We start from the raw sequence: 26411 nt of genomic DNA, 5'->3' as shown, positions 1-26411 counted from the left end.
AGTCAAGGAGGATCTGACAGTTAATAATGTGAAAGTTGTGTTAAAACAAACAGGAGGAATTAATGTGAAGTGCATATGCAATTCTGATTGACTTCCTTTTGCTGAAGTTTGTTCGCTAAGAATTTTGCTGTAATTCAAGACTGACGCTTTCAGTTTGTCTTATGTTGCAGAAAAGTTGTATTCAGCAGATGGAAGGGCTCTGATGAATGCAGCACTTAGTTTTTCTGCCATCCAATAAAGCTGCAATGACACTGTGTGAATCTGGGAGCTCTCATAATCTGTGGGAAGTCAGGAGAAATTGTATTACAGTAATTGACTTCAGTAGGATCGAGACTTCCTCTAACAATTCCACGGGGCTTTCAGTAGTTTTGCAGTCTATTTTAAGGCATGTGCACACTGGTGGAAGTAGTGCTTCTAATCAAAATGAGCTATATTTTATTCAGACCTTGGAGACCAAGTAGGTAGAGCTAATTGGCTTATAACTGACCTGCTTAAAGGATGTCAAAATTGGCTGTTGGCTGTTCCTTTATAACATTAGTTTGATTGACTAAGAGTCTGGCAGCAAGATATGAAATATTATGAACCCAATTCATTAAAATTGTCCCCATTTTAGATCATTACATATTTTCAGAACAAATGGAACATACTTGCAGTATAAAAGAAATATGGATCTGTAAATTACCAACCCGTCAGCCACCTCCTTCTCCTTCTGTTCCCCTCCCCAGAATAACAAACTCCAGTTGATCACAGGAAAATAAGGGGAGAGCAGTGAGGCATACATTTTTCTCATGGTACTATGCAAAATAAGTGTCTCTTAAAAAAAAAAAGAGGGATATTCTGGGCTTGACTTGCTTCCAAGTTATTTGGTTGCTGTTATACAAGGACTCAGTTCCAGAGCAGTGTGCATGCAGAGCTATCATTACATCAGAATTCTGCCTCCCTCTCATTGGGGAGGATTTGGTCCTTTGGATAATAGTTTTATTTCACCTTTTTGAAGTCACATACTTTTACTCTGCTAGGTTCACAGCTGCTGTTCCTCAGGTGTTGGTAGGATCCAGTTCTGAATGTGGCATGACCAGGGGAGGGTGAGATGAAAGGTGCATGTGCTGTTTGCAGGCTGGAGAAACTGCACTCTAGCCTGTGGGAGGATGGGGAATTGGGAAGTTGCAGTGTCTTGCATGGACATTTTTGTACATTTGTATTTCACACCAGCTCTTAAACCCCTCTATCAGCATAAATGTGATTATTTTCGTTGTAAAGATTAGTGCTGAAACTTGGTGCTGGGGTGTTACCCCACCTTCTGACCCCTGGGGGTTGCACTCTTGCCAAGGGCTGTTCCTCTGAATGTGGGAGGAGGTGGAGTTCTGCTCATCATTCATTTGCAGGTGGTGATTTTATGCTGGAAATCATCTCATGGAAGTTTGCTTTGGGCCACATTCCAGCTGCTGCATTTTCCAATGTCCTTGGCTGTCTCCTCTCCTCAGGTGCTTGGCTCCATCCTCTCCAAGCTCTGTTGAAAAGCAGCCACAGCCCCTGTGTGCTCCTGGTTTGTTTGGGCACTGCTGTGTCACACCCTGTTTCATGAGGCTGTTTATTTTGTGTGTACACAGGTGATATCAATGCCTTTTACACTCACCAGCTCCCATGAAGGGTAATTTAAAGCACTCCTAGCCATGGGGCTGTCTAGCAAGTTGTGCAGAGCAGGCTGTGCTCTCTGCAAGGTGTTTCACACGTGCCTTCTGCCAGAGATCTCTGGCTACAGGGCCTGCAACCCCCCCAGCTGGGACAGAGACACTGCAGCAGAGGGGATGATCAGCTTTCCATTGGGAGAAACCTTCCATGGTGTGCCTGGGTGCCTTTCCAGACCCCGTGCAGGCACTGCCTGTGCTGAGGTTCCCAAAGCCCAAGGCCGTCTGTGCTCTCCCTGCATGTCCCCCTGCTCAGGGAAGCTGCAGCCATCAGCAGGGTGTGTGCTACAGTGCCTTCAGGAGGTGAAGGTGCAGCAGTCTGTCCTTCAGCCAAAGGCTTCTGGTTTTTTCCTGCAGAATTATGGTGCAGCCAGAGCTAAAATTGCATTAGGGCACGTCTGTTTGCTGCCTACATCTCTTGCACACAACACAAACAAATGATGGTGGTGCTGTTCCATGTGAATGTGAGTTATGCATCTTACCCAAGCCTTTGGAGTTGTTCATTAATATAGATTGTTGTTTGTTCATTTTGGCAAAGCTCAGAAAATCCTACAGGGGCCAAAAGCAACTGAAATCCTCATTACCTCTAACAGCAAATGATGCATTCATCATCTTTAAGCTGAAAAACACGGTCCCTTTTTCTTTCTTTATACACAAAATAGCTTTTTCAGGTTCTGAACTTGAGAACAGGAGGCTCAACATAATGAGAGCCAGTCTTCTGAAAGAGGCAACATGCTAGGGAGGATTTGCCTTTTATGCTTTTGCTTTACTGTCTTTTGCTAATGTTGCATTGCAATTCCAAACATCACAAGTTTCAGGGATGTTGCTTGATGTTCATCTCTGTGTTCCTTAGCAAACACTTTGAAAGTTGATTAATTGAGGATATCATTCTTTCTTTGCAACATGCCTCTTCCACAGCAGTTACTCCTGGCATGAGGTAAAATCTCAGTCATGTTCCATTCCCATCCTTCACATTTCAAATCTCTCTTGGTGCCTAGATGGCACAGGTAGAAGTCTGGCACCCACTGCAAGAGCTTTGTAAATATCATGAGGAAAAAATAACACAACTAAAATAGTGATGTCTCTTGACCTTACCTGTGGTAATGTCCAAAAACTTGTTGTTTGTGCTCCATTTTCTGAGTTGAAAGGTTTTCCTAATTCTTGTTTTCTATGGTGATTGGGTAAATTTTAAAAGAAAGCCACAGCAGCCAGCCTGAAGCAGTGCTTATTTTAAAGGAGAAATGATCTCCTGCTCTTCCTTACAGTACATCTGGGGCTTGCTTTTCCCTTGACTTTGGCTTGGAGGAAGCTTTGCCCTGAGCCTTGCAGCTCTGGGGGACAAGGGGAGAGGCTTTGATAGATGGTGATGAGCAGGCATTCCAGGCTGCACATCCTGGTGCCTAAATTAGCTGTAATTATGAAAGCAACATGGTTCACTAGAGCAACATATGATTGTAAGGATCTTCTCAGTTCTGTCTAGTACATTCTTTGACAAAGCTGAACCATACTGTCTGCCTGTATTTCATCCAGCCTTTCCAGTGCTTTGTTCTCCTGCTCAAAATTTAGATTCTTTTTGTCCTCTAGTCCAGTAAATGCTCCTTTTTTTACATTGTTAACAGGGGGCACTACTGGATACATGATAGAAAGGGCAGTGATTTGTCTCCAGTGTTCCTTCTGTCCATCTAAAGTACTGGTGTTCAACTGCTTCCCTCTGTGTCAAATTTATGTTGTATTCCATGATTCACACAGACTGAGGACAAAAAATCAGATAAATTCATCTGTTTCAATTTTATCGTTTCTTGAACCATTCTTACTGATTTGAAGCCTTGATACTAATTATTATTTCACAATATTTCTCTTGTCTAATCCCTGTCTACCTCTTTCCCTTTCAAATTTTGCTGAAAGCTAATTTAGTTTTTTCTTCCCACTTTTTCTCCAGCTCTCTGTACATCCTACCTTAACTGGACTGTCCTCTTTTCATCTGTCTCATGTATTTATGGTTGGAATATGTCCTTTGCTGCACATTAAATCCTTTGGTGCTCCCAAGCCAGCCTTGGCTGTGTGAATTTAGTGAGCGTTGTGTGGTGGTTGGTGTCATAAGTTATCTCGGCCTGATTTTTCAAGTGTCTGCTGTTGGACTGGTTTATCATTTTCCTGATGTGGTGGTGAATGAGGGTGCCCCAAAGGCTGCTCCTCAGAGCAGGGATTTCCTTCTCTGAAGGCTGTGGCTCACCTGGTGAGGGCTGCATTTGGGTGGCAGGGTGGGACATTTGTAGTGGGAGCCTTTGTCAGGGAAAGGTTTATGTCTCCTGAGCATCTCCAGGGGGCAGGGAGGAACAGGAATGAAACTAGAAACATATTTTAGAGCTGTGAGCAGTCCCTTTTACAGACTCAGGAGAGGTTATGAAGTGAGGATTGTGATCCTGATAGTCCCTGTACAGCTGCTCTCAGTACAGGGTGTGAGCAGCGTTGCTTTCCTACTCCTATGGAGGGATTGCCCCTCCTCAGGAGGAGCTGAGCTTCTTCTGCAGTCCTGGAATTTGTTCCTATTTGCAAAGTGTGGAGGAAGATCAGAACTGAAATTTGAAATTTTATTAATCATCAGGTAATCAAACCTAAATTGGAAAATCCAGAAGTGTAGTCAGGCGTGGCAAGAATCTAATTACACATCTTCTCACAGCTTAGAATAAAATCCCCACAGGATAATTGAACCTTTTTTTCTTACCTGTATGTGTTCTTAAATTCAACTAAACTGGCAACAACTCAAAACAGGTCCTTTCAGGTATTCTGCTCGAGTCCTTGAGTGTCCCTTGTAAAGCACACCACACTGCTGGGGCACCAGTAATTCCCAGTGTGCTCTGTGACTCCTCGTGCACATCTTGAAGGTAATTCAGGAGCCTCCTGTGTGATAATGAGGTTCAGTATCTCAGCTTCAGCCAGCCCATTGTCAGAATGATACCTGTTTTTAGTAACTGGTGGTAAGAGATGATGTGAGGCACTGCACAGCTTTCTTCTCGCTGTTCTCAGGTGTAAGAAATATCTACAGCGCCCAGATTTATAGGGCAGCTGTGATCAGATAATTTACAGCAAAAAGTGCTGTCCTTTCACATGTGTTTTCCTTCAATGTCCTCTAACAGTATCATGAGAGACTGCAGTCACAGTAATACAGTATTTTTAAGCTTTTAAAATGCTTTATTCTTAGCTGAGATAGGGGACACAGTACTGGTTTCTCACATTGCAATATTACTAGGCAGTTTAGGTCTGAATGTGGAGCTGATAAAATATTGGACAAAAACAGTTGTGCAATCTGGGTGATTCCAATGCAGATACTGAGCTAATGTGAAAAGCTGCTGGGTACTGTGTGCCTTTTTCTGGGGTGCAAATGATGGAATGAGACTTCAGGTTTTTGGGGAAACAACATTTTTTATCTGAGATACCATTCATAGATGTGCTATGATTGCATGAAGTGATTGCGGTTCAGTGGGAATTCCTGGTTGTCATCAGTTTTAGTGAAAAATGTGCAGGATGTCCAGGAAAGTGCTCTGGAGTGGGAGTCCAGGGTCTGTCCCTCACCCTGCCATGGACCTGCACTGTGGGCACACACAAAATGCTTCAGCTCACTGTGATGCAGGCTCACCCCTGCTCAGTAAAGAGCACCCTCCATCCCAGGAGAGTGTTTTGGGACCTCTCATGATTTCACAGATTGTCAAATGGTCACCAAAGATCTGATCTTTCAGACACCATTGAATTTTTCCTTAATCTCAGTTTCGGTGGTGTTTTAAAGCCTGCTTTCATTGTTTTTCAAACCATACTTTACACTGCTGTTCCTTTTTCATGTGTTCCCTTTTATCCTCTTACCTGACAGGAGGGATATGTGGGAGACAGTTTTATCTGGCACTCATGTCTGTTGAACTAAGCAACCAAGAGAGGCAATAAATAGGCATTTAAAGTGATTCTTGGAATTTTCTAAAGACAATATATTGGTCAGAGGTTAGTTTTATGATTTCTGGTTTTGTACAGTACATACGTTGGTCCTTCTGTGCCCACTCTCCCTTCCCACTCAGTCTCCTGCATGCTTCTCCTAAAAGCAAAGTTATTTTCAAAGCTGTTATGATAGCACAAGCTGTCCTTTGTGAATTCATGGTGCTGGTTATTCAGTCCCTACATGAAGAATTTGGGGTTTTTTCCCTCTGCTCTTCTGTGCCCTCATTTGGCTGAGATTTGAGTACTTAGGTCCTGCTACAGCCTATGGGGTGATATTTTGTTTGCCCAGGATTTTGTTGTTTGGTTGTGTTTTCCTTCTTGCTCCACTGCAAGTATTTTCTGGGAAAGTTGCCCTCACTTTAGTGAGCAATCCTGGCACCTGGGAGTGGCACTGCCATCTCTGCTGATCCCAGACCCACTGGGGAAATGCCAATGCTCAGTGCCTTCATCTCTGTCAGGCTGAAGGGCTGCTTCATTTAAGTGCAAATTTCTTCCTGAGCAACCTGACCTCAGCTTACCTGGAGCCATAATATGAACTTTGGCAAGTAAATGTGTATAACTTTTAATAAATCAAAGCACTTGTAAGCCAAAAAATCCCCAGGGATTCACAATTATTTTTCTTTTTCTTTTTTTTTTTTTTTTAAGAGAGCTTGTTCTTTTTACTCTCTACTGAAATTATCTGGAAAGTTTCAAGGTAATTACATTCAGCATGAAGAGGACACCTGTACAGCTTTTTCTGCTTTTCCTTTCAGGATGGGGACTTGTCTCTTCTCATGTCAGTGAGCCAAACTCTACTTTAGACAAAATGAAACCCCAAGGTCAACTGAATGTGAATTTTTGGTGTCAAACATCAGACACAACACTGCAAAGGCTGATTTCTAGAATCCATATGGCATTATGAGAATATTTCTCTGAAGTGTTCAGTCTGTGTGTTGTGGACACAGAGGTTTTGATACCCTCAAATGACAGATACCCTTCTAAAATAATCTGGGGTGACAACCTGCTCAGTGTGAGCCACTAGAATTTGATAAATTTTCCTTTTATCAACCAACATAATTTTTAATTGAGCTAGAAAAGAGGATTTTTTCAAGGCATCAAATGATGAAGCCCAATTGTATGCTCAATTTAATAGTCAATTATCCACCAAAAAAGTGTTCTTTACATCTAAACATAAAAGATGGATGTTTTTAAAATCTGAGTGTTGTTCTGCCTTTCTTTGCCTGAAGAACTCTTTAGAATCAGGAACCCACCCACCCACTCCTCACTTTTATTTTGTATATGAAACTACAGAAGAAATTTTCTTAATATTCCAACTTGTCAGAAAAATTTGTACAGCCCAGGTATGGTGCTACAGGAATAGTATCTGTGTCTTGAAGTATAGAATCTTTCTTTGTGTTTCTATTACTACACCATGCTTATATTTCCATTTTCATCTCTCAAGGACAATCCATTTCACAGGCACTCCAGCAGCTTGAAGTATTTTGAAGAAAAGAATGGTTATAAAATTTCTGGTGGAAAATTCTAATGCAGTTATAGTTCCTTCACTACTGAAGCCAAAATACCATTCTAGAGGGATTTGAAAAGAGTAGTATGTTATTTCACTGGCTAGATGTAGAACAGGGCTGTGGATAAATCATCATGCCTTGGCAAGACCAGGCCTTGGCACTCTGGGGTGCAGTAATTTTCTCAGGAGAAGGTGGCAAGGAGCAGAGCACCCACAAATCTGTCCTGACACAACAGAGGCAAAGGCAAAAAGCAGGCAGAGTTAGGGGACATCCTCTGGTTCCATTTGCCCTTTTTTAAGGATCTGTCCCACTAATTTCAGGGTCAGGCTGAGATGGATGTGTGAAATTGCTACAATGCAGTGTCTACAATAAGAATATTCAGCTTTTTTTTTTTTTTTTTCATTCTGTTAACCATTTATTGAGAATTCATCTCATTTGATAATTGCTGTGAGTTGAATACACCAATAGGGATATTCTATTCCAATGCAGGTGTTATCTCTGCTTAGCTTTGGCTCACCTTTAAAATATCTATAATTAGATTTGGAAAGAGAGTCTTTCATTCTTAAACTTACTGAAAAAAATGGCATTTTGTTGTACTTCATAGAATAGTAAGACCAATTAAATTCTTCAAGATAATGGTGTTCTGAACTTGCATCTATTTTTGGAACATTAATTATATTCTGCAATGCTTCCTGTGAAAAATCAGAGACAGATACAAGCATTAGTATGTGTTAATTAAATCTGAGTTAATATTTTTGGTCAGGGCTCTGCAGTACATACATAGATGTGTTTGCTGGTTAATATTTCTTGTATTTTTATCCTAGTTGTGTTTTCCTATTAATTAAATGGCACATATTGGTTTTTGTATGTACTAGAAAGGCTTGATTCAAACAGGTCAAAGTTCATTTCTGACCAGGTTATCCAAGACCAAACTCTGCTTCACAAAGAGCAGGAAAAATATGTAGTGGCAATAAAGACAGTCTCTTTTCCAGAAATGTTAAACTGAAGGTCTTGTTGGTTGTTTTTCTGCAATTTTTCATGAAGCTTTGCTGGTTTGTTTGGGTTTTGTTTTAAGCCAAATCTCTAAAACTCTCAGTTTTCATCCCAAACTAAATACACTGTTAGATTGCCCTTTTTTATCTTAAATGTTGCTGAAATTCTTCATCTTCATTTCTTTTTGTAAACGTAATTCATGAGTAGGTTTCCTTTCGCAGCACTTGCACCAAGTAAGTCAACGAGGTTTTATATTTGTGCTCTTCATTTCCATTTTTATAAGGACATCATGGAAACCATAGTGTCAGCTGGGAAGCTGAGCATGTAGATGAGACTGTGAGCATGAAATATTCATGCTACATCTCCCTGAAAGCCTTGCATTGATGTAGAAGGGCTTGTTTTCTTTCCCTTTCCCTCATCCCCCATTATTTTGCACTGAAAAATTGGCACCATCTCAAAAAAAAAACTGGGTCAGGAAGACGCAGGACATGTGAGTCTCTCTGTTCCTCTGCAGGGCATCGCTTGCAGCAGATTTGGGAGGAGAAACTCCTGAAAATCTGGTTTTTTTTAGTCTCATCCCCCTGCCCTGTGTTTCAGGAGGAGGCAGCTCAATGGTACTTGTTGCCCTTCACCTGCTCATTTAATCTCCTCTATGTTTTCAGACTGAAATCTTTTTAAAATTTGTCTTGATTTGTTGCAAAAAATTACAGTTCTGTGTGCTTCTGTGTTAGTGAGCCATTTCAGTCTGAAATTCTCATGAAAATTTTAACTTTTTGCAAACTGTTGTTCTAGGTAATATTATTTTTTTTTCCAGGGATAAATTTATTAATATTTAAAAAAGTAAATCAGCATTAAACCCAAGGATATTCCATTTAAAAATTATAAAAATGGAAATATGTGTCTTTCTTCATTCTCCTGATATTCTTTAAAAGTCATTGTTCTTGGTGATTAAATTGTGAATGTGTGCTAGAACATTTTTTTCCCACTGGAAATGAATTAGTCAATTTTTTTTAACGAGGTTTATTTATTTCTTTATGGATTCTCGTGAGCATTTTTCTGGAATTATAACCCTAGTGTGCTTATATTTGAGACAATGAATGGGAATATTTTGATTTCTAACATATAAATTCATTCATTTATATGTTAGAGATCAAAAAATCAATATATAGATTTCCATTATTTGTGAAAAATCTCACAATTTTCAGAGAATCCAAGTTATATGTTGCCTGAAAGACCTCTAGGTCTAGCTACTGTAGGCAACTAAATTTTTAAGCTATTTTTCCAAATAAGCAAACCAGGTTTTCTTTTACTAGTACTGTGCAGAGCAAAATTCATGAACAAATATAATTATACTAATATACACATATAATTATAATTATATGCACTAATATTATATATTATAATAATATATAATATATAATGATATTATGTTGTCTAATTAATAATTAATAATATTAATGATTAATATTTATTGATAATGTAATAGTCAATTTATATAATAGTTGACTCATTATTAGAATTATTAAAGATATAGAATTAAACATTAAAATTATATATACTAATTCTATAATATATATACTCTATATATACACTAATTATATATACTAATATGCAAATATAGTTATAATTATATATGTGTAATTGACAATAGAGAAGTAATTGGGTAAAAAGGAGGCTCCATTATAGGCATTTTTGGCAGAATTTGAAAATGAACTTGGGTTTTCTTTGACTCATTTGTCCTTTTTCCTCTTGTGTTTGTTAGATGCTGTCAGTCATTATTTATGAATATATGGAAGTGTGCCAGTGAGTTACACAACCTCTAAGTGGAATCAATCCAGAATTTTCCATTGTCTGTTCTTCACTGGACAGCTTGGGACTTAAAATTGGTTATGTCTGATTTCTAAGAAGCAAACTCACCTTAAGATTAAGAGGAGTAATTTTTTCATGTTTAGAAGCTGTTCCATGGGAGTTTCAGACAGAGTGCAGCTGCTTTCCTTGCCTTCCTGAGCTGGGGAACGTGCTCCATGCTGCATTTCTGTATTTACTGGATTAAAAGTGATCCCTCTGTCAGGGGCTGCCCAAACAGCCAGGGTGGTAAAGCAGGTGGCACAGGGAGTCCTGTAAAGATGAGAAGTGACATTGGTGCACCAAGATGTGGGCTGTACTGCTTTTCTGGTATTTGCTGATGGCTCAAGATTTATAAAAGAGGTAAAATTTATATAAGAGATCAGCTTTCTACAGTTTCTACCATAATATTCCTGTTCTGTTTATGCCTTTCTCACATTTGTCTGTTTGCAAGAAGAGAATATCTCTAAAACTGTTGGTTATTACTACTGATATTCATATTTTGAAAGTCTGCCCCTTACTCTTATAAGGAAAAACCTGTGTTAGTTTCCTCATGCTGTGGTCCTAAAGCTAATTTGGTAGAGCTTACAAGCTGTTTGAACCATATTGAGCCTTGCCTCGTTTTTTCACGGTCACATTTGAAATGATCTGTCAAATAATCAAATATTGCTCACATTAGACCTTAGAGGAGAATAATCTGCACAAACTGTGCAGTTACTGATTGCCATCCCCTCACCTCCAAATAATAAATAATTTACAGCCATCACGTGTTCCTTCTACAGTTGAGTATAGAGGCAAAAAAAGAAACCATCTTCATTTCATCATTAGCTTAATCAAGGCAATGTATCAGTAACCTGCAGGGAAACTGATTGCTGAGGAGCAGGGGGAGTTGATGGCTGAGTAACAAATGAGGTTTTGAACCTTAGGCCTTTTGAATTTTAGTCAATTTTAACTAAAGTTCCTGAATGCTCTTAAGTTCTTTTCTATTAGAAGTTATGGTATTTTGAAAAGACTACATGAGAAAACAGTTTCGAAAATACTCAAACACCAAAATTTCCTTGTTCCTTTTCCTTGTTTTTTCCAGTGTGAAATGTGATTTCTTGAGCCTTGCAGGACAGGGTAACCTTCAAATCCAGCTTCTTTGACTGGCAAGGGGCTGCAGACCCTCAAGCCCATTTCTTGGCTGCCCAGCATGGAGGCAGCAGTTCTAGAATGCTGCTTTTTGTAATAAAATCTCTGGGTCTGCAGCTTTTCACCATGAGGTTGAGAGCCAAAATTCAACATCTGAATAAAGCCAAGGCTTCTGGATGGAAGCTGAAGCAGAGGAGCAGGAGCCAGAGAACCCAGACCCAGAGAACCCAGACACCAAATCCACAGGGATGTGGAACTTGAGTCTCCCAGCCAGCCAGGTGATTGTGGCTGTTCTTGCAGAATTCAATGAACAAATTCACATCAACAAAATTTGAATGATCATGAAGGATTATATTTTTTTTTTTTGTTTGGGAGTTGTATGGCTATTTGTAGTTCAGAGGCACAAAAGATGGAATAGCAGAAACTCTTCATGGGTTATAAAAATGTATTCACTATCCAGGCAACTTCAGAGTCATGGTTTTTATGTGAATTTTGTCCTTAAATACTTTGCTTCTGGATGATGAAAATAGTAGGCAACTGCAGTCTTCTCTTGGAATTACCCCCTTTCTTCTATAATAATCTGTTTTTCCCACTTTCTTCCAGACACCCTATGGCCATTTTTGTTCTTCTGTCTATCTCCAGGCTTATTTTTTTAATATTTTTTTACTTTCTAGAGTTTTAAAGCCCTCAGGTTAAAAAAGATGAAGAAGGCAGATCTGAAATGCTCAAGAGAGTTCAGAGCCTATAAAAAGAGCAGTGAAAATCAAAATTGGGAAAAATTACTGAAAAGCACAATGCACAGGACCTAGAGGTTTAAAGAAGGCTTAAAAAGAGACTTTCAAAAACAAATTTTCCCTTTGAGAAATATTCCATCAAAATGTTTCAGCTTCTTTTATCTCCTGTGTCTTCTGTGAGTTATGTTTTAACACTGAAATAGTCCCTTGAGCATACATAAACTCAAAATGAACAGGGAACTAACTAGAGATGCAGGATTCTCTTTTGTTCTTTAGATGCTCTGGTTATTGGTTATTTTTTCTTCACTGGGATGGATATACTGGATTTTTCTAGTTTAGAGATAGAGGTAATTCTGGAGTAATGGGTGGCAGCTTTTATTTTCCATGACAGAGCTAATTCCTTGCAAATGTTTTGATTGAAAACATTTGAAAGGCTTTTCTCAGCATCAAGTCACAACCATTTGCCTCATGTTATTTAATGCCAATACTGTAAGAGATCCTCAACTCAAGATATAAACAGTATGAGAGTGTCAAAATACCTAAGGAATTTGGGGGACAAGCTGCTAGGAATGACAATGACAATCTCTAAAATTATGAAATCAAGTTACAGAAATATGAAATATATTGACTAAAGATAGGCATATTTTCAGTGGCATGAGAGATAGACCAGTCAGGAGTAGATTTTGGGCTGCTTTACTGTTCCTAAGATCCCATTAGGCCAGATTCTGACCTAGATTAGACAAATATCAAATCAGAGTAGAGCAGTAGAAATGAACCAGTTTGTAGCCATTGAAAGAGAGATAAGAATCAAAGATGTTGATGTCACTGTGGCTACAACTGAAACAACTCATTTCAGACTAAATAAAACATTAATACCTTCACACCCTTCTCTATTTCATGGAATGCTCCAATTAAGAGTTTGAGCATCCCCAGGTAGGTTTCAGTGCAGAAATTTGTTTGGAAAAGGGTCCACTGAGGATTCTGTGCTAAGTTATCTAACAAAGAATAAAGTGAGTCAGTGTCTCATATGGATTACTGCCTTGCTGAACCTGCTGCTGTATTTGGTGAGGTGTGAACAAAGACTGCCTTGATATAGATAATCTTGTTTAACAGTGTTAAAACACTGAGAGAGGATTGCAGCTGGTGGATAGGCTGAGGGAGGCTGCTGGTGTGAGGAGACATGGGGGCAATTTTAATTATAGCAGTAGGGAGGCCCTACCTGTGAGGGAAGGCTTTAGTGTGAAATTCAATCTGAGAGTTTCTGGCCTTTACAAATGTTCTCAGTACTTTTGTATTCACAGAAGAGATTTATGATTATTTTTATTGCTGGTTGGATTACAGATAATGTAAAGGCACTGTAGATACATAGAAGCTTAGAATCAGGGATTTATTGTTAGATGTCCAAATAATGTCTGGATGGACCTTGAATTCAGAGCTGGTCCTGCAAATAAGCCCAGGTAAGATTGTATTTATATATAAATTGAAAAAAAGGTGCCATTCTAAAACCACAAGAAAATATCTCTTATTTTCTCCTTTACTAAGGAAGACTGTAAAACACAAAGGCAGTGGTAAAATGCCATGGTTGAAAAAATGCTGAGGAGATGACTGAATGACCCTGATAAATCCCCTTTCCTAGGTGCTGGATAGAGGTTCCCTAAACACAATCTCATTTAATGGGGTAGGAAGCACTGGATCCCTCAGAGTGCAGGAAATGGGAAATCACAATTATTTATTGGGTCAAACACTTGATTTGCATTCAAATAGGGGTGAAAGAAACCCCATTGCTCTGTCTGCCTGACTTCTTGAAGGCTGGAGTTTTTATTTATGAAGGTTTTTAAAGCTCTCATCAATCTGAGCAGCCAGGTGAGGGCAGTTCTGGGCTCTCCTGCACCCTGCCCCTGCCAGGCTGGGTACCACACACCCCTCTGGCAGCACCTCTCACCACATCCATGCTCTCAGAGCGACCAGCAAGATATTCTGTATGAACAAGCAGAAATTCTGGGCAGAAAACAGAGAACAGGATCTCCACACGGATTTATTTTTTCTCTGAGAAGTAGCTCGCACTCTCATGTTGGGTTTGAATTCCTGCTAACAGTTTTCTCAGAGTTTCTTCACCAAAATGATGTCTGTGGACTTTAATATTTCCAAAAGGAGACATTAGTGCACAAGGCAGTCAGAGGAGATGGGAAGCAGATTTCCCTGGAGTGTAAATGAAAACTCAGAGCTGGGAGATGACTTTTGCTCTAGTGAGAGTTATTTTCCCACCCTTTAAGCACACCAGCCCTGGAGCTGACACAGCCTCAGTTCTGGCAGTGAAGATCAGCTCTGTAAATTGAGCAAAGAAGCCCTGAAAGTCACTAGCCAGACAATCCTCCCAATATTGCATTCAGGTGTGAAAGTGTAAAACCACCTTGCTCAGGAAGGTAGAATCGAAATGCTTTTCTGCAAAATTACATTGATTCTCCATGCTACATTCTGATGAACTTCAATAATTTTTTCCCCCTCCAGTGATCACTGATTAATCTAAAAAACTGTGAAATTAAGTTGTTTGAACCAGGAATTAAAAATTTCCAGCAATTAAAAACAAAGAAACAAACCAAAACAGCCACCAGCATTAGAAATTGATTAATCATGACAACAACTGAGATGCTGAAATTAGTTGTCCTTGTTCCAAAGGGTTTGTAACTAGTATGATGTTTTTGAAGCTATTAAATGATAGTTAGGCCATGTTATTATTTGTAAAGCAGCTACTTTTGTATCCTGAGCCCGCTGAGTAAATGTTTTGCACAGCAGGAGACTGTAACATAGCAAGCCTAATCATTGTCATTTTACTGTACAAGAGGTAATTTTAGAAAATGATTCTTTAAATTATAAGATTCAAACAAAGTCAAGGCTCTCCAGCTGGGAACTTTTTTATTTTCTGTCATTGGAAAGTTTCTTTCTTCTAAATACTGTGAATCTTGGGCAGATTCACTACTACTGGTCTAAATATAGTAAAGGAAATTTAAAATTTTGCATATTTAGTAATCTTTCTCTTAGTTAAAGTATAATGAGTTGTCCATAGAGAGGGCACTGGGCACACAATGGATTCGATTCCCTCCTGAGTGACTCTGGCTTGGCTCCAGAACATCTGTGCTGCAATTGATAGCACAGCACTGCTGTGTATTTAAATAATGTGAGAAAGACTCAGATGAGAGGAATCTAACATTTGGATTAAGGGTGTGCTAATACTTATATACTTCTAGCAGTCTGGACTTCAATCAGTACCCCCAGATGTGCAGATGAAATCTGTTCTACTTTTGCTACACAGCTTTTGGAGGGTTGCAGTGTAATACATACATTTCACAAGCTTTTAGAGTGTGACCTACCACAACCTCCTCATTTTCCTGTCCAGTGTTTTGCAGTGTGTGCTCTTATAAAAAAGATATTCCATTTTGGTGTAGTTTTCTGCAGTAAGATTACCTTATCTTTTTCCTAAATGAATTGCATAAACATTTCATTTAGCTCCTAGTTCATTCAGATGATTTAAAATATTTTTCCCCTTCTATATACTGACTTTAACTTTCACCCTGATCAAAATGTCACCTCTATTTAGTATCAGATTTTCTATCTGGTTGTATTTCCAGATAACAAAAAATTTGTTCAAAATACATGTCTCGTTCTGAGGTTCCAACATTTGCCCTTCTGTTGGCATTTTTCCCTCTCTGCAGTCGATGTCAATGCATTGCTAATTTTGATGTGATAGCATTTTACACTCGCATTTCCGATTGCAATGCAAAGTGCAAGGCAGCAAGAATTAGGCCTGAGATGCACTGGGAGTCTCATGTCAGTCAGCAGCTGATGAAATTTGAATTCCAGCCCATCTCCTCAATTCACTTTGCACAGGGTGTTCCTTCCAAATGCTGTTGGTGTGGGACAGGTCTGTCTTATTCCCCAGGGCAGCATCTCCAGCATCAGCTGGTGAACCTGACATGAAACCCAAGGAGTCACTGAGGAACACAGACAAATCATTTAGCCTGCTGTTAAACTGCAAGGTTTTATTTTTAGTTTTAGTTTTAGTTTTACTTTTTCCTTGCTGGCTTGCACTTGGTTACCAGAGCTGTCTGGAGGTGACCACTGCTCTGACCAGTAGGTGTGTGTGAATGTGCCTGTTGCCATCATCTCCCCAGTCCTGGATCACTGAGGATTGACATCCCTGGCAAGGAACAACTTTGGGAAAAGGCTGCATGCAGAACAATGCAGCTGTGCACAGGGAGCAGTGTGGCAGAGAGGCAGGAGGAATCAAACAACTGCTAGAGTTGCTAGAGGGGAGAGTTTAATGACAAGTTACTGTGACATTTATGACCAGATCGATTATGGAGACTGAAAAAATCTATGGTATATTTCCAGGGTATTACTGCAGAGCCATCTGATACAGGGGTTGCCATGGCAAGTACAGATTTTCTATTAACCAGGAAGGTGAATAGTCTCATAAAACCTATGGAAGTTGTTAGTGAATAAATTGCATATGGGAAGCACCTCTATTGATCCCTATGGAAATTTAATATTTTCAAACAAAGCTGTAAAGTCTTTTCCTTGGTTATTTTTAAAAAACAGTCTGGAGTACTGTCAAAAGCAAATGCACCATTTCTGGTATTCCCCATGTCTTGAATGACAGCCTAGACAGATTGGAAAATCAGCACTCAGCTAAAAATACTAGTGTGGAGGCAGCAGGGTAAGAAAGTAAGTTAGTGAATATTGTTAAATAGGTCTGTCTCTAAAGCTTTGATACTTGGTAAGGTTAAGATCTTCATCATCACAACCTGAGAACTAAAACAAATATACTTGCACTGTTTAATACTTGATTATATAATTTGTGACAAATATTTTAGGACACCAGTAAGAACAGGAAAAAGCATTATTGTTAATACAAATTGGATAAATGAGCAAAGGAAATTTCATCAAGGATCTATATTTCACTCCATTCCCCCAGTGCTGTATGCACACAGAAAAGAGTCCCCTTGCTTATGTATTTTAACTGCACAGAAACAATCCAAGGATAGAAGGAACAGGTTGTCCACAGAATTTTTGGCTGCCCCATCCCTGGGAGTGTCCATGGCCAGACTGGACAGGGCTTGGAGCAGCCTGGGACAGTGGAAGGTGTCCCTGGCCATGGCAGGGGAATGGAACAAGATAATCTTTTAAGGTCTTTAAGAATTCTGTAGTTCTGTACTTCTGTGCCTGGGTAAATTCTGAGGTGTCTTTCTCAGGCCCAGACATGCAGACACAAAACTTGCTGTGAGGTGCTGGTTGTAGCAGAATGGCAGGAACATTCCTGTGCTTTTGCCATCTTCTATATAACAAACACAGTGCTGTTTGCTTTTACAGCAATTTTGGTGTGCATCAGAACAAAACAGTTGTTACTAGCAGTAGAACAATGAACTTTTTACTAAATACTTTGCTTTCACTGTGTCTCATGGAGTATAAATGGATCAGTAATTGTTGAGCTTGGGAAAGTCTAGATGAATACAGAAGATTTATTGATATTTCACTGGGCAGCTCTCTTGTTTGGTGGCAAGCATTTGTGCAAAGGGTCGGGTCAGATGCTGCTAGTCCAGCAGGAAATGTGCTGCAGCTGTGGATGTATTCACTGATGTGATAGAGTATGTTCTTTACATAAAGGAAGGCAAAATCATCAGTTGTGTCCCACTGCTCCCATTTCTCATTCATGCCTGCTTAGAGCATGTCTGCTTTGACTTCTCTTCCCTGTCTGTGCTCCTGGCAGCTCTGCCACTCCATGTGAGCTTGCTCAGGCAGGATAACAGCTCAGAAACAAGGCTGGGTTTGGTGGCCATGCAGCCTTCAGTGGGCTCTGCCTGTCCAGCAGAATGAATCCAAGCACTTGGAGTCACAGCTTTCTCTTATCTGCACCAGGTAATTTCTTGCTCCCTATGCCAGCTGTATTTCTGTTAGCAATCATCTTCAGTCCTATACATCCCTATTAACAATTTATTTTGCCCATATGCTAAGTATCTGCTCTAATAATTAGCAATGTTGTGTATCCATTTAGCACCATATCTTTTTTAAATGCAGTATGTTCCTATTTCCTAGTCCACATATCTTCCCCCAAGCAATACCACAGGTGCTTCCTTTAGACCTCTGTTTTCCTTTGAACTACAGTGGTTCAGCTCATTAGCCTGTCTCACTTCTTATCAGTCACACTTGCTTCTCATTACTCTGGTTGCAGAGCTACCATAATTAGATTTTATATTTTTAGGCATTCATAACACTGCTTTAGTGTACACTGTGCTATCAGAAGCGTTTTAGAAAAACCATAAGACCAAACTAATTAAAATGTTCCACAGAGACTTTTTAAAGGAGAGTTGCTGCTGCTGCTGACTTGGTGAATTCAGGCACACGCAGCTGTGGGGGCAGAGGGGCTGACAGGGGAGGTCACTCAGCTCTCCTGCCTCACAGGACCCCACCCCACAGCTTTTGCCATTATCGCTGATGTCTCTCAGGACAAGATAAGCTACATTTGGCTCTAAAGACTTGGGGTTTTTTCCCCAAGCTTAGCTTTTCACTCCTGGAAAGGTTCTTCCCTCTTGCCAAAAGCAGTGCAGAGATCTTGAGCACCCAACTTTGTTCAGGTAACCCAAATACTTCTCAGAAACTGCAAACAAGCTGTCCCCACCCTATTCACAGATTGTGCTCATTGATTTCTCTCTCATTTTGCAATCTCCTGCAAGAGACTACAGAGGTAGAATCTCTGGGTTCATTTCCTTTCCTGAACAGCTGCATTCTCCTCCTCCTATGAGTTGCTGCTCTCTTGTTCTTCTGGAATGGCTTAGATGGGCTGAGACTGTTTCCTCTCTCACATAGGAGCATCTGTAGACAGATGGACATTGGTGACAGTAAGGGAAATGGGTCTGGAAGGCACCTGCAAGGCTCTGCATACCAGTAAGAATTCATGGAATTATTGCTGCTTCTGTTTCAAAATGGGGATTTTTGCAGGGGCATTTGCCACACACTCAGCAGTATCTCTGGAGATGTAACTTATTCCATAGTCTCTATATAGAATGGGATATTTTTAGATGGGAGCAATTTTGTACACAGGAAGCTTTAAGTTTACTTCCTTTACTGAAATATTTTCTGTATTGAAGAGAATCTGAGCTATTGAATTTCACTGGCTCCTAAAATAGCATGCACAGATGTATTTACATTTATTTTATAACTTAATTTGTATAACTATGCTGCAAATATTCCTTCTGAAACAAGAAAAATGACCTGGTGTTGTAGTAGGTTGCTCATTTCCCTGGAAACCCAGCTTCTAACATGAAGCTTACTTGGAAATTAGTTACAACAGGTGTAATCACTCTCCATCCTTCATCTCATTTATTCAGTCTCTGCTAGCAATAGAAATCTTTACTTTGGGGAGGCAGAAAACTGTATTCTACCAACATAATCACATTCTTCTGTCATTCAGACACTTATTTTAGAATTAGCCAAAAAAGTTAAAGGTCTATTTTACAATAATAAAAACTCAATTGCTGGAATCTCTAAAGGGAGTAAGTAGCAGTAAATATGAAACAAGTCTATTAGTATTTAAAAATAACTACTGCAGTGCAAATTTACATAAATAACAATTGTTCTTTCAGAATCCAAAGGAGTATATTTCCTTGCTTTTTCAATAGAGTGCTTGCTGCTGGGTTTTCATAACTACTTATTATTATTATTATTATTTTTGTTGTTGTTGTTGTTATATTGTTGTTCTTGCTGCTGTTGTTGTTTTATTAAATTTTGGAAAAGTGGAAAGTATTGTGGAAAGTATTGGCTTTTGAGAACCTTCTTGAAATTTCTTACATCTGTTTTATATCATGTTTTACACTAGAATTTTCAAGGCCATCTGTATGAGGGAGTTGGAGGCCACAGATTCACTAAGGGACACTGGATTTGTTCTGTTTAGCGGAACAGAAACTCCACACTCAAGGGCTTTGGGAGGTCACACCTTGATACATGTAAATATATACACAAACTACAGGGTTGTTTCCATCTGGTGAAGTACTCTGCATCCTTGAGCAGTATTTGTTTTTTGCTTCTTCAAGTGTGTTGTTCCAGTGGACTCTGACAATTCAGCCTGTTTGTCCTGTAAATTTGAACTGAGAGAAGCCCCAAGCCCTGCAGGGTTGGGCAGTGTCCCCATGGGGCTCACCTCTTCCTGGGCATCTGTCCTGGGCTCTCAGGCAAGTTGCATTTGCTCCTTTCTCTCATTGTCCTCTCTTCATATCAAGTGAAGGTCTCTTTTTTTTACAATCAGGTGGTTTGCTTTGTCTAGCAGAAGTAAGAGCTTGCATTGTTATTTCTGCCTTAATAGCTCAGCAGAGGTTTCAGTCTATTTAAAGATTCTTGTAATGATTTTAGTGGTTTTTATGTGTATACAGCAGGGATTTATTGATGTATGAAAGCCAATATTAAGTGTCAAAGACATGAAATAAGAAATGTGCCCATGTATGCAGGCTTTGTATATAAACCTACAACCCATAATCAGTTGTTAATGATGTTGATTTTTCTTTTTCTTTCGTGCCATAAGAAATGTTTCAGAGAGGCTTTGGAGCCTCTCTGGATCCAGCTGTGCCTTGTGCACTCATTGTTCATGGGCTGGTGCTGACAGCAGCTATCAATACAACACCACAAGAGTTTGGGTCAGGGTCTGTGTGCTGGTTCTGGCTCTTCAGCTGAATTCCCCTCAATTGTTTTCTGTGTTTTACAGTCTTTCTCCCTGTATAAGTTGTCAGTTCTTTGTTTATACTGAGACCATTGTCTTTTCTAAAGCACTTTTCTCTAAAAATATTCTGCTTCTTTAACTTCATAGTCCCAAGTCCTCACTGGGTGCCAGCTTCTGTCCTGCTGAGACAGGAGGGAGCAGGTGGCATTCATCCTAGAGGAGATGTGATCTACTACAAGCAGGAAAAATACAATAAAAAGGACAAATTAGGGTTGTATAAAAACGCAATGCAGTAATTATGGCAAACCTGATAGCTGGCATTATCAGCACAGGCTGATAGGCTGGAGTGTCTTTTGTGAGCCTTTTTGGTTATCTCTGGAGCACTGGTCCAGCAGTTTGCTGGAATATGGTGTGAGTTGCTTTGCCCACAGGAGAGGAGGAGGTGTTAAAACAACATGGCTTCTGCAAGGCTGTAATTTGGATATCAGAGCAGAAAATGGAGCTGCAGCTGGCATGTTCAGGATGTTCAGGACAATTAAGAAACATAGCTCTTCATTTACATCCTTGTTGCACTGTTAGACAGCCCCCAGGAAAAGCAATTCTGCATTTCTGTATCTGGATTTTGAAAGAGGAGATGGGAATGGAAGCTGTTATCCCTCTGAGAAGAACATTTCCTGTTTGGTAAAGTGCAGCCATCCTTTCTGATGCAAGGAAAATTCATTGGTGAATAGCAAATGAACCTTAACAAGAAATATCCATTGAAGGGTAAGAGGAAATAGAGAGCTCATGGGTTCTGGTATGAACACATACTTTTCAAACAGATTAAAATCACTGAAAGAACATTTCACTCTTCTACTGGCAAATGAACTGTTTAACCAATGAGCTGTTGTATTTATTTTTTTTCCTATGCAGGGAAAAAACAGTGGAAATTCTTATGGCCAGGTCTGGCCTCTGACTTAATATGAGATTCAGAGGACTCAACAGCTTATTCCATACCCAGTGGTCAGGAGAAATCCAGACCCTCTGTCATGCTGCCTCTGGTAGATGGATGGAGAACACTTTACAGTCCTTGCTCTGAGGTTGTTCAGAACTGAGACCTGCTCCTTTCAACACCTTCCTGGTTCACATCCAGAATGTATCCCCAAAAACAAGGCTCAGCTGAGGTTTATGCAGTGTGGGATCTTGCACTGAGTGCACGTTGGCTCTTCACCCCAGAGGTGCTTGCTCCCGGGCCAGCAGCTCACACCTGACTTTAGAGGGTATTCCTCTCATACAGCAGAATATTCCTATTGAAAATTCATGGGAAATAAACAAGAATTGAGAATAATTCAGCCTGCATCAACCCAGGATAACAAACAGTGCTATCAGAGCAGCAGTTCCCTTTCCCAAGGCAGGCAATGGCAGAGCAGTAAAGGGCAGCTCTGTCTCACTAATTGGCCTGTCACAGTTCTCTCTCAGCAGCTGGAATATACCAGTATATTATATATATGTTATATGTTATATATAATATAACAGTACCTGTGTGCTGTACATAAATTTCAGCAGCTGGAAAATGGTGCCCACGTACTGTATAGAAATGTAGGCACATGCATGAAACCATTTACCAGGACTCCGCTTGCAGAGTCTGGGGTTTTGTTTTCCTCATTTCTTGAAGACACTTTTTGGAGTGCAGCATCACACAGCAAATCTTTTCAAGATCTCCCTCAGTTCTAGGTCAGCAGTGCTACAGAAACCCTCCTTAGGCCTGAACCATTCATAATATATCAAATATGTGCAAGTTCTGTAGACAGAAAATACCTTATTTCCGTAGTATTTTCTGAAAACATACTGAAAAGTCACTTAAAGAATTGAGCCAGAACTCACATGCAAAAAAATGTGCTTCCTTCTCTGCATTACAAGAAAGCAATTAGTGAACACTGGAGGCAACAGCTTTTGCTAATCAAAAGAGCTGAGTCCAACTTCTGTCTGCTTAAACAATTCTGTTTTGAAAGAAATGGGAAAACCAGACATACTACTGGACTATCAATTAAAATGAAAACATGCAATGCAATTAATTCTTTTAAAAGCAAGAATTTTTCATTCATAGAGCAAATGTGTTAGGAAAGTGACATGGCTAATAGTCTTTGAACTCTGTTTTATATGAATGACTTTCAAGATTCAATCTTTCAAGTTCATGTCTGTTGGTAGTGAAATATTTTTTGCTTAAATGCTTCTAGAACAGCGACATCACATTTTCACCACCCTTTTGCATTTTTACTATTGATAGGGTGTTCCATCTTTGCTTTGCCATCACATGCTCTTCATGCTCCCTAAGAAGAATCTGGTAAACTTTAAACAGAGGCTTGAGGGAAAATAGGTCTTTTACAGTTACCACTGCATTTGGCTGGATAAATATTGTTCTTTTTTTCTTCCTCCCCTCTCTTTTCTTTCTTTTACTGTTGTGACTTTATAAGACATAAGGAAAATTCAAATTAACTTACTATTTTAAAACATAGTTAGTGTTTTTCATGTTGCAGACATCAGGCCCTACAGCTTGTCCTGACAGTTTTATTTCCAGCCATAATAGCTCTGATTTAATCTTTAAAGGAAACATCCCTACACAGGATTTGTTATTATTCATTACACATTAGCACTGAGGGAAAAAACCTCTCCTGGAATTTGGTGATATCCAAAGAAAATTCTTGACTTTGCCACAGATTTCTTGCTTGTTGAGTTTGTACACCTGAGATAAGTCCTTTGATGATATAAATGTTACACAGTTGTAATAGTTATTACTCTATTGTTGTTTCTATCAGAGCAGTCAAAACCCCAAAGAACTTAAATTTTTTATTTCCCTACAGTCTTTTGACAAAGCTTTTGTCTCCAGCTGAATACAGAGAGCTTGGTTATTTGACAGATGCATTTTAAGGGCAGGTGAATATTTTTCATGGCTGGTTCATCAGTATGAACCAACCATTATATTGGCAGGCTAATAAAAGTTGGCCTTTAATGATCATTTTAGTTTTGGGGTGAAGGGAAGAATTAATAGAATTCTTTCAGTCCTGTCCTATGCCTATCTCTGTGTAAAGTAACCTATCATAGACTCTGCCAGTGTTCAATGAAAGAGGGAGATGCAGCAGCCAAAAACCTTCAGGTTATTTTGCTGTAGTCTCCACAAGGATAGAGTTTAGAGAGAAAAGAATGTATAATCTAATGTTTTGCCTGAGATGTGATGTCTGCTTTCCAGATTATCAAAATGTCACTGGTATATTTTCCCATTCTGTTTTCTCTTTCTAATTAAGTTTCCTGTCTCCCTGTCATGCTCCCACCCCCCACTACCATTTTTGTTCATCTCCCTCTCAAAGGTACCAAAGGAACAGGCCAGTTTTGCTCCTGCTGTGAAGCTAAAAAACTCCAGATAGTGTTAAATTGACATGGGCTGTGCTGCTCTGCCAATCTCTGAAATGTCATTGCCTGGGCAGCCCGCTGGGCTCAGCTCAGCACCACGGTGCCAAGACTGCTAATAACAAAAGATAAAGGTTAATGAAGGAGGGAGAGGATGGAGGATGTGTTATTATCCAAAATCAAGTTGTCTGCTTTCTATCTGTAAGGTTTTCTTAAGGCCTGAGGTTTTGATTTTTAATTCTTTGTTTTTCCCCCTTAGCTGTGTTTTTATTTAGTTCATAGGGTAAATCACAGTGGGTTCACCGGACCCACTCCAGCATTTTGCTTTCAGCATGGTGTCCTTGACTTCTCCAGTAGTCCTTGAAGTTATGAGTGAGTTATCCTCAACTGGCCTTGTGTGATTGCAAGGCATAAATGAGGTCCTTTGTGGCTTTAGAGGTCCCTGTTTCTAGCAGCAAGAAGCTGAGCATGCCCAGGGCCCTGCTCTGTCAGTGGAGATGCCACTTGTCCCTCCCAGTGTAAATTGTTCCTGTGCCCTGGCTCTGCTTGCTGTGTGTTTGTGGTGTGAGGGTCTTGTCACAGCTGGGTCATTTCTCTGCTCATGTTGGGTGCTTGCTCAGGATTTTTGCCTGTTGAGCCCCATCCGAAGGCTGTGCTGCTGTGAGCAGCCTGTGTGCAGTGTAGGGGTGACTGGAAGAGACAGAAAAGCCAAAGGCCACTAGAGCCACGTTTTCTCTCCATCTACCAGTGCACAGTAGCTCCATTTCAGCTCTGACACACCAGGATGCTGCTCCCACCATCTGTTCCTGACCCTCTCCCTCCTGCCATGCCCTTGTGAGATGTCAGACCTGGTGTTTGTGCATTTGTTCCCACACCAGCCCTAACTCACACACAATTCCTTCATCCCAATACCCTCTGTGCTCTGTGATGCTCTGAGCTTGGACTGCAGCTGGTTCCTGCTTCTGCCTTGTTTCTCTGATATGACCTGACCTTTCTGCACACAGGAAGCAGATCTGCCCTTACTCTCCACCTTCTGCATCTGCTTTTGTCACTGCAGTCACAGCTGGCTTGTTGCTACAAAAAAAAAAAAACCCACATATTAGGATTTAGAATTTCTGTAGGTCTGTGAGTCTCAAGCCCATGAATTTGGTTTTTATGGTGAATTTGCAGTATTAGGATATTGCTGGTACACAACTCCATAACTTTGAACTGCAGCCGAGATGGAGGCAGTTAAGTGTCTGTCCCAGGGTGAATTTTTATTTTTAGAATTATGAAAAATAACTTACTGTACAAAGGTAAGGATGTGTCTTACCTCTCATTCCACCTTTCTTTAGTAACCCCCTGAAAAGCAGACAGGGAGGCTGACAGAAAAATTCTCCACAGCAGCAAATAACAGGTTGGAATCTGACAGCTAGAAACTAATGTTCTTAGCTCTAAGTCATACTTATGGTAGCAGAGAAGTCTGAAAAAGTCCACTTTTTTACTTGTTGAAAAGCTGGTCCCAACTTAGGTGATTGCTGCAGTTATTGGTTTTTTCCTTCTTACTGTAAACTGTTTTGCAAATATTATTTTACTGATTTTTAACAGATTAAAAATAATGTCATATCACAATGGAAACAGTTTAGATTTGTGTGAGACCAGGATAAAAATGTATAAATGTATGTGCATATAAATACATCAGTGCAGGTACTCACCCATCAGTGTATCCATACAGCTTTACCTATAGATATGCATTAGAGAGAGACCAAAAAGACCAGGTCTTGTTTGTCAAGCTTTATTAAACTGGAAGTCCCCAAAATTAAAAACGAGAGCTGTCACAACTGGAACAAACTAAATGGTTCTCAGAATTTGCAGCTCTAAGGATGTTCCCTTTGTTATTTGAAAAATGACAGAAATTTACAGTAGTTGCTCCCTGTTTATAAAATGAGTGGGAGGGCGGTGGGAGGAAAGGAGATTATTTTTTTAATCCTGCATTGCCACCAGTACATTAACAATGAGGAAAAGCATTTAAAGAAAAAGAAAACAATGCACCTTACCTGAAGACTAGAGGGATTTTGTTGTTTGTTTTTTTGATTTTGAGGTTTTTTATAAATGAAATACTTTAGACTTGGGCAAAATACCAAAACAAAGTCCAAATTCAGCAGTTACAGGCATTCTCCATCTCTCAGTTAAGGCAATGGAAATCCTCCCATTGACAATCCCTGTACATTGCACAGTGCTGGAGGCAGAATACACAATGGGAGGGAAAACCTAATCTAAGTATTATGAGTAGATACACCCAAGTGTTGCATAAAATGATTTTGTAGAGTATTATGCAATGTAGTAAAAATGTATGACAGTAAAATATGACTAGGGCTACTGTATAGAAACACCATAGAAATAAAATAGTTTAGAGCAGGATAAAAGAAATGGAACCAGATACTATTGACAAGAAAGTCGAATA

The 26411-nt window shown here is 39.8% G+C and overlaps 1 long non-coding RNA gene across 1 annotated transcript in view; it reads left to right on the top strand.

Annotated features, from left to right (window-relative positions):
• Nucleotides 1-955: 955 nt before the first annotated feature.
• Nucleotides 956-26411, top strand: part of LOC143694862 (uncharacterized) — a 49886-nt gene continuing 24430 nt past the window's right edge. The window contains exon 1 of the long non-coding RNA XR_013183590.1: nucleotides 956-1047. This is a non-coding gene — a long non-coding RNA (uncharacterized LOC143694862). The remainder of the gene's footprint in view (nucleotides 1048-26411) is intronic.

The sequence above is a fragment of the Agelaius phoeniceus genome, chromosome 10, assembly GCF_051311805.1.
Source record: "Agelaius phoeniceus isolate bAgePho1 chromosome 10, bAgePho1.hap1, whole genome shotgun sequence".
NCBI lineage: Eukaryota > Metazoa > Chordata > Aves > Passeriformes > Icteridae > Agelaius > Agelaius phoeniceus.
This window is presented reverse-complemented; position numbering and strand designations above follow the sequence as displayed.